This window comes from Lepidothrix coronata, unplaced genomic scaffold (genome assembly GCF_001604755.1).
Source record: "Lepidothrix coronata isolate B3197 unplaced genomic scaffold, Lepidothrix_coronata-1.0 Scaffold27, whole genome shotgun sequence".
In the NCBI taxonomy this organism is placed as follows: Eukaryota; Metazoa; Chordata; class Aves; order Passeriformes; family Pipridae; genus Lepidothrix; species Lepidothrix coronata.
In genome coordinates this window covers 6,270,494-6,279,629 of record NW_016690207.1, presented here as the reverse complement: position 1 = coordinate 6,279,629, position 9,136 = coordinate 6,270,494, and the positions used below count along the sequence as shown (strand labels likewise).

Sequence of the window (9,136 nt, the reverse complement as noted above, 5' to 3'; positions counted from 1 at the left end):
ATTGGAGCTCACAACTGAAGCTGGGTGCGTGTCAGGATGATATTGGAGCTCACAACTGAAGCTGGGTGCGTGTCAGGATGATATTGGAGCTCACAACTGAAGCTGGGTGTGTGTCAGGACTGGGACAACAAGGGTAGGAAAACTGAAGATGCTGGAGCAAGTAAACTGCAGAATAGCTGAGCCCCAATGAAAGGCTGGGCCAGAAAACCCCCCAGTCAACCAACCAAAGGAGAATGGTGTTGACTCAGGCAGTTAAATCAGTAAGATCAGCACTAAATCAGTGCACAATGTGGGGTGGTCCAGGGTTCTGCAGCTGGTGGCTGTTGGAAATCAGTGTCACTCTGGTCTCCATAAAGCTCTCTTTTTACTCAGTAGCTAAGATATGAAAGGTATGTCATAAATTACAGATTTTAAGGTAAAACCAGACCATCTGCCCTAAAGAACACGGTTTTCAATTTTTTCCTGCTTAGAAACAACCATCAGAGCATGAAAACTTCATCCAGCTGGTCTTGCAGAGGAAGAGCATACACCCTCACCTTTTCATTGCACAGCCATGCTTAGAGACACATTTTGGGCTGCCTAGAACAAGGTGAATTACTGTTCTCGGATACAACCAGCCCAGATATTTTTGTCCTTAAAATCCGTTACAGATGAAGCCTACATGCTTTTCCAGTTACCATCAAAAACCTTGTGCACGTGGGGATAAAAGGTGATTATAAAAATATCCCAGTGATTATAAAAATATCCCAGTGCCCATGTGAGCAGCTGCTACCTCGTCCTGTTGGTCTGAAGCCACATTGCTCTGGGTGGCACATGAACAAAGACCAGATGATGCTCTGGGCCCCAGGGAGGGTCTAGATTTACACAGCACATCCCAAACCCCTCGGTGTGACCGAGGGACCCGCTGGAGCCAGCATGTGCTGCACGATCCTGGAAAACCAAGCAGTTTATTTTAGGAGCCTGCCTATGGATTGAGGAGCTTACATTTGGGCTCCTAACTGGAAAATATCCCAAGTCTATAAAGAGATCAAGATGTTTCCCTTTTCTATCACAATCACAGCCCCCCTGGACCATTAGAGGTGAATCCCCTCTAAGAACTGGAGTCGTGACACTGAGTCACATCCTTGGCTCTTTGGAGGTGTCCGGTTGCTCTCTCAGCTTGTTGACTCTGCTCCAGTCACTTGCCTTATTTCCTGGACTTATCTTCCCTACCAGATTTCCCCTCCTCTCTCTCCCTCCTGTGGCTCATAAACACTTGAAATCTCCTGTAAAGCCAATCTGGGCTCACAGCCTGTTGTGAGTACAAGCAGCAGCAGATAGCAGCAGATAAGGAGCCAGGCCACATTGTCTTTTTCCAGCCTGCAGCGAGAGTTCACTTTTAAATCTGAAAATTGTTTGCTTAAGGAAAAGGAAATGTGCACGTATGTGCTGGGGGGCAGCGAGAGAGGGGAGGAAAAAGAGGAAGGGAGCTGTTTAAGAGCCCAGATTGGGGCGTAGGAAAGGGAGGATTGATGGAGATTGATGAAGGAAGTTCAGCGAAGGTCCCGGTGCAACAGGCACTTGTAAACCCTGTGCTCCTGTTATCCTGCCCTGTTCCTAAACATCAGACCATTCCCAAAGGGGAGGAGGTGTTTCCGCAGCAGAGCCCTTGGATGACCAACCATCTCCCTCCAGGCACTCCCAGGCCAAGCTTTGCTGCAGTTTTGCTGCACTGACACCCAGTTGCTCCAGCCATGGGGAAGGACTTCAGGCTGTGTCCACATGAGAGAAGTTCTGCTGAGCCACCATGCTGATGGTGGGACTTAATCACTAAACTGGTCAAAAATCCCAGAGTGAACACACTTGTACTCAGTGCTCAAACTGGAATGGTATGAAATCTCTATCCCTGCTATCTGTCATCCTGTGTGCATGAAAAGTGCTACATATTCCTGGTTACAGTGACCAACAAATGGGCTGCCCCAGGTGCAGCTGCCTTGGCTCCTGTTTGATGGCACAGGACAATGTCTGTGTTGGGGGTGCTGGGGGAGGTGGGAATGCTCCTGTGGTGGAGGAAAACTGTGGAGCTCTGTGGATGTAAATGCTTTTCCATCCCTCCCTGTGTGAGGCAGGGATGGTCCCTTCAGCTGTACCACTGCAAGGATGCAGCAGAGCTGCCAGGTTTGGGTCACAGTGGCAAAACATTCCTATGGGAAGAGAAATCTGCTCAGAGAGAGCACATTCAGCAGCCTCAAAATGCTTCTCTCTGAACTGTGCAGGGTTTCCTTTTGATCTCTGAGGTGCTGAGATATTCCAGCTTCCATGGATCAGATAATGACTCAGGGCCCGAGGCAGCCCAGGTCTGAAGGGAATGATAAAGGCAGTTTGTGATCCCTGCATGGCAAGTGCTATGTAAATCTATGAACTGATCTCCTGATGGTGCTGCAGTCAATAAAACACCAAAAAAGCTGGTGTCTCTGCTGGGTGCAAGATTCAGACATTCTTCTGGGGTAAATTTGGAGACATAGATGTGTATTCCTTGAGAAGCTGGGATACAGCAGGGATGCAACCAGCACAGGGAAATCTGAGGGGCTGATCCTCCTGTCTGAGCACACTTAGGATCCAGGCAGCTCTAAGGTGCATGTGCATGCACACACGTTTTTACACAGCTTTCAGAGCAGGTACCCTTAAAGAATAATCTTGGGGAACAAACACACTGGAAACAACCAGAAACAGGAGAAATTACCATTGAGTTGTTTGGGTTGGAAGGAACCTTAAAGATCACTCATTCCAACTCCTGCCATGGGTGGGGACACTTTCCCCAGACCAGGCTGCTCCAATGCCTCATCCATTATAAGGATTGAGGGAATAGAGAAGAAATTGGACTGGCCATTGATTTCTTCTTTATCAGTGCACCAGGCACGCCTCATTTGGAAAACTCATTTCCTGGGATCAGAGAGGCTCTGATGAAGCTCCAGGAGCTGAAAGAGGAATATGAGCTGCTAATTGAACTGGTGACCAAGTGACAGCTCCTCGACCTGCAACGAGTGGACTGCAGAGCAAAGTCTGTACCTACAGAAGGAAACAGTTGCTGGTGGGACTGACAGGACTCCCTGGCCCCGGGGAACGGCTGTGGGAGTTGAGGACTGCTGGGCTTTGTCACATGCAACTTGAAGAGTTCATTTCACAGGCCTGTCCTTCATTTTTTCTGTGTTTTGGTTCCCCATCTGCAAAGCAGAGATAATGGCAGGGCTGCATTGCCCAAGTCCCTGTGAGATAACTCTGCCCATGGCAACAAGGGCAGTGCAGTGCTGCAGATAGCAGGGGGTGCTGAGGGCACAGAGCTGCCTTGTGTCAAGCCTGGCTTTGGCTAGGAAAGGATGGAGCAAACCAGGAGAGCCTCTCTTCATTCCCAGAGAAACTGGGTGCAGGTCTCACGCGGGAGGAGTGGCTGAAGGACCAGATGAGTTAATTTTAGGCTGGAGGTGCAGCTCAGTCCATGTGGATTCTTTGCTCCATCACAACTTTTCACCTCCCCACCCCATCTCTGACCTCCCTCAGGACAATCCTTCATCTTGCTCATGTTTACACATCACCACTAAAGTAGAAGGGCAATGAAAACAGATGGCAGCTGCAAACTCCCAGCTCCTGTGGCTGAGTTGCCAAAAAATGGCCTCAAAAAACCGGGGGTGGAAATCTGAGGGGCTGGAGGGCTGCTAAAATCCCAGCCCTGAGCCCCTAGCTGAAGGCAGGGAAGGTCTTTTTGGGCTTTCCCTGGCCTGGACCCTCTGTGGTAGAGTGGTTTGAGCTCCTGTTCTCCATCCTGGCCCATTTCCTGGCTCCCTGTGACACTTTGATTCATAGTGCCCATCCACCCGGAACCACCCAGGGAAATGGGAGCTGAGCCAGGCAGCCCCAGTCATTCGAGTTCCCCTCAGGGGGAGGAAGAGAGGCTGAAGATAAGATCGATTCATTTCAGCCAGATCCCATTTTTCACTGGCCAATTCCAAGCGTGATCCCTCCAGGAGGAGCAGGATGTGATCCCTCCAGGAGGAGCAGGATGTGATCCCTCCACGAGGAGAAGGATGTGATCCTCCAGGAGCAGCAGGATGTGATCTCTCCAGAAGCAGGATGTGATCCCTCCAGGAGCAGCAGGTTGTGATCCCTCCAGGAGCAGCAGGATGTGATCCCTCCAGGAGGAACAGGTTGTGATCCCTCCAGGAGCAGGATGTGATCCCTCCAGGAGCAGCAGCACTGCCACTGTCCTCAGTAGAGTCAACACCAAGTGACATGCAAGAAGATTCTTTGCCCTCAGAGCTGCCTTTACTTGGCTGGTTCCCCCTGCAGGATGCCAACACTTCCTGGGCACCAGGACATTTAGGTCTGCCCCAGACCCAAGGGCTGACCCCGTGCCTCAGTGTCCCCACTCCTGTTTACCCAGACTTTGGAGCCTCAAACCCAGAGGTGTTTGCAGCCCTGGTGAGAGCTCCTCGTCTGGAGAGCTCTGGTGATGGTTCCTCTTCAGCTTGGCACAAGACAGGCTCTCTCCCATTTCCCATCCTATTATCCTTTTCATAAAAACCAACTTTAACAGGCCTATTTTATAATGTTTGGGTTTTGTTTGCTACTGTAGTCGTCAGCCAGCAGCCAGATGGCAAGGCAGCACAGGCCAGTGTTCCAAGGAGCTTTCCAAGTTCCTGGTCGAGACAATGACACAATTGAGGACAAATAAACAGAAACAGGAGCAGAGTCAGCAAGTGCAGAGCACCAGGACACGGGAGCAGGAGGAGACCAGCCCTGGACTGAGGATCAAAGAGCTGCCTCAACCACAGGAGGAGTCCAGCTCGTGGTTGCAGCCTTGCCCTGGTCCTCTCTGTCCCAGCACCCAGTGGAAGATGCTTCAGGAGAGGGTACAAGGAGTGTCCTGGAGAAGGATGTAACAGCACTGCATGGCAATTGCTTTTTTTAGTCTTTCTTTGTTATAAGGTGTTCTGCAAATGCATAAACTCTGTTTTCCTGTGTCCTCGTGTTCCTCGTGCCCCAACTCACCCCATTCCTCCCTCTGTGTCCTCAGCTGCTGACTTTTGCCAAATCTGTATAAATTTAGTGTGACTGGGACAGCCAGCCTTTAGAGGCTGTTTGGTTGGAGTCAGCCAAGGAGGTGGAGAGGAGAGGGGAGTTAGAGCAGAGGGATGAGTGGGGACATGGTTCAAGCTTCCTGTCAGGAGCCCAGCTCCCCCTCCTGCAGCCTCCAAATGCTCACAAATATCTCTTGAGTTCAGACTTTTCCCCAGCTGTTTTCAAATTTGAAATGTCCTGGTTTGGTAGTTGTCAAATGCTTGTATTTTTATTTCCATCCTAAGGACCATTTGGTTAGAAATGTTGGATTCTATTTCAAACAGCACCAAAGCTCAGTATTTAGGTGTTTCAAGTCTTTCAAAAATAAATATTCCTATTTTCATGACTCCTACTCCCCTTTCTCATTTTTTAGCTGGAATAGTCAAAGCTTCAAAGTCACTGATGAATGAGAAAGTGCATTTTTTTGCCCTGGCTGGTGGAGTTGAGTTTAGTGGGACCATGATACAACCAGCTGTCAGGAAACTCTGTCTTTAGGTCTGAAAGCTAAAAGGTGATTACACTGCTGCCATAAATACAATGATTTGCCAGCTGTAGTTTGTTCCTGATGCATCTGCAGTATCAGAGGGCTTGGCAAGGGTTGGACTGAAGGATGAGGGATGAGGGCAAAGCAGAGTGTATGGACACCCTGCCCAGGGTCTGTCTACCTGGGAATTCCAGACACAGCCCTGGTGTCACCCAGGGGGGAGATTCACATTCCCCAGCATGAATTTTCTCCTGGGCAGCCTGTACAGCCCCGTGGGGATTGTCCCTCTCCATCCCCTGTGCAGATCAATGGGTCTGGTCCCCTCCTGCCTCCCACTTCTTTAAATCCCTCTCCAAAGCAATGCCCCAGATTTTGCCCTGGAATAAAATCAAATCCTCTGAAATTTACTGCAGTGTTTATGAAAATTTCCAGCTCTTTTGTCTCCTGAGGAAGGAGCCTTACCCTGGAAAACTCACCATCCCAAACACCTCCTCCCCCAGTGCAAGCTCTGGCTCTGGACACACAGACACAGCACGAGAGGAGTCGCTGCAGGAGGGTGAATTATTCTTTTGAAGTGGCTTCTGACACTAAAAAGTCCCTTGTGCTGGGTGTTGTGATTGCTGGCCAGTTCAGAAAGGGATTTTTTGGAGTCTGGGTGTCCTCATTCCCCATTTTCCTCAGTAAAATGGCTGTAGTCCTAGGTGAGTTGGCTCCAATGATTGCACCAGTTGAAACCACAATGCTTATGGGAAAAGTTTCCCTCCTGCAAAACTGGAGCTTCAAAATCCCGTGTATTCCCAGTGCACAAGTGTAATGGATCACAGGTCACTTCTCTCTAAGTTTCCCCACCCCATGTATGCACTTTTAACCTGTTAAATTCAGATCATCTGCCAAGGTGGTGACAATCATTCCAGCTTGAGAGAAATCCTGTCCCTACACAGGGGCACAACCAGTTCCTCTGGAATTACTCAGATTTTTCATCCTATTGAGCAACATACAAGGTCACCCAGAGAAAGATGCTGCACTTGGTGGCACGTGGAAATACCAGCAAGTGTTTTCACCGAGGCCAAGACCTTGCTGTTCTCTGCTTCAGACTCCTCCCCTCACTCAGGGTAGCTTCACAAGGCACAGAAAGGTTTCCAGTTTTGAAGGCATGAGATTATTCACTGCCCTGACGAATCCCAAAATTGCCAAGGAAAGATGTACATCGTGGTATTTTCCACTTGGCTGGGCAGCATTGGATGGACCCAGCTGGAGGTGAGCAGCCTTGGCAGACAAGGAGAAGGATGCTGGAGCTTCCCACGCTGGGCAGGGCAGGGCAGCACCACCCAGAGAAAGAGCTGCTCTCTGTGCAAAGAACCCAGTTTCTGCTCCCTGAGCACTAAAACTCTGATTTTCCTTGTTTATTTTACTTAACTCCTTGCTCCAGGGGAATTCAGTGATGCAGAGGGTGAGCTCAAACCTGGATAGAGTGGCAAGTCAATCAGGTTTGCTGGGGTCAGGTAATCTCTCTGCAGTTCTGCCTGGGCCTTTTTAAATGACTGTGGAGGAATGAGCATGGGCAGCTCCAGAGAGGCTGGTTGGGAGGCACTGAGTGGAATATCTGTCTTTATTTAAGTTGGAAGCAGCACTGCTCTTGCCTCTCTATTGCCCACTGAGGTCACCTCTGCAGCCTTTTGCTCTGGCTCCCTCCTGCTGGGACCCACCGGCCTCTCTGCCCATCAGAGGTGTTTTTCTTTGCTCTGCTGGTTCCAGGCTCTCTGGGAGAGCTGCTTGGAAGCCAGAGCCTGTCACCAAACCAGAGCTGCACCTCTGCCAAATGATTCATTTCTCCTGATTTCAGACTTTATATATATATATAAGTGTATATTTATATATGTAAAACCTACCACAGCAGTGGCTGGGAGGTGCCAGTGCCCTCCTGTGACATGTTGTCACCTGGCTTTGCTCCAGGGATCCTTGTCCCCAGCCAGGAGGGGTGGGATGGGGGTCACTCTCCTGGAGGCAGCTGCTTTGAGCAGGGATTGGGTTCAACTCCCAGCTGTAGCAAAGCTCAGACCAAGCAAGACAAACTATCCCACTGTCTGGCTCCAGCATCGTGGCACAGTGCTCTGGTGAGCAGATCCCAACACTCAGCTGAGGTGTGAAGGACGTGCAAGATGATCCAGACCTTCTAAAGAATTAGAGTCTTTTCTAACATTAATGATTCTAATGATTCTATGAACATTCCATGAGTCTGTGACTCCAAGATTCCAGGATTCCATGATTCTATGACCCAGTCACAACCTGTAGCTGTGGTTACTGGGCTTTCTTTAACCAACCACATGCTCTGGCACAAATTTGGAGGCAGATTCAGGCCCAAGGAGTGGCCACAGAGGCACATGGAGGCACGGCCCAGGCTGGGGTCTAATGCCCTCAGACCTGGCACTGACTGCAAAGCCAGCCTGGGGAAAGGGTGGGTGTTTTCACAGGGGTTTACACCTGGAGGGCTCAGGGTCTGAGCTGAAACCAAGGACTTTAAACAGTGCAGGAGGTGGGCTGGGACTCTGGGGGAAGCTGAGAACTGGCCCCACTTTGGTAGAGCTGAGGTTCCCCTGGGCACAAAGCCAGGGCAGGACGTACCCAGGGGGGATTGCACCAGCCTTGAGGTGCTGCTGTAACCCAGGGAGCTTCCCTTTCTGTGGGGCCCAAAATGGGCACTGTCAGACCTGCCAGAGCACAGTGTTCCCAGGGACACCCCACGGACTGGGCAGTGCTCAGACCATCCCAGAAAGGACTCACTTCAGTCTGGGCTCGAGGCTCTTGGGTTTCCACTCCCAGGTGCTCTCTGTGGGTGCTCCTGGGCGAGGTGCTGTGCCAGGAGCCACCCACAGAATCACAGAACCACGGAATCAACCAGGTTGGAAAAGACCTCTGAGATCATCAAATCTAACCCATGACCCAACCCCGCCGTGGTTCCCAGCCCATGGCACTGATGCCACATCCAGTCTCACCTTCAACACTTCCAGGGACAGTGACTCCACCCCCTCCCTGCCCAGCCTATTCCAATGGCTGATCACCCTCTCTGGAAAGAATTTCTTCCTGATGTCCAACCTAAACCTCCCCTGGCACAGCTGAAGACCCAGCCCTCTTGTCCTGCTGCTGGTTCCTGGGAGAAGAGCCCGACCCTCACCTGGCTCCCCCCTCCTGTCAGGGAGTTGCAGAGAGTCAGGAGGTCTCCCCTGACCCTCCTGTTCTTCAGCCTCAACACCCCCAGCTCCCTCAGCCTCTCCTCACAGCACTTGTGCTCCAGTCCCTTCCCCAGCTGGACACACTCCAGCCCCTCAGTGTCCAGCTCCCTGTGGTGCTTTGCTCTTTGTTGGCTTCCCAAACCTGTGGAGCTCCAGAGCACTGCCCCCAGTCTGTGCCAGGGCCTCTTTGCACTTTGGGAGGGGTTTGCAGCAGGGAATGAGAACACTTCCTCACCACCCAGGGCTGCCATGAACACAGGCAGGATGATGTCATGTACACATGGAGCAGGAATGAGCGTCCAGCAGAGACACCCAGGCAGCAGGAGGG

At 51.0% G+C, this 9,136-nt stretch overlaps 1 protein-coding gene across 2 annotated transcripts in view; it reads right to left on the bottom strand.

Annotated features, from left to right (window-relative positions):
• Positions 1 to 8,454, bottom strand: part of FLI1 (Fli-1 proto-oncogene, ETS transcription factor) — a 107,860-nt gene extending 99,406 nt beyond the window's left edge. Inside the window, exon 1 of one of the 2 annotated variants that reach the window (XM_017809796.1) lies at positions 8,360 to 8,454. The gene's annotated coding sequence lies outside the window, so the exon portion shown is untranslated. Of the gene's footprint in view, positions 1 to 7,467; positions 7,714 to 8,359 lie in introns of those variants that run through there. The other variant, XM_017809795.1, reaches the window with a different exon arrangement.
• Positions 8,455 to 9,136: the final 682 nt, after the last annotated feature.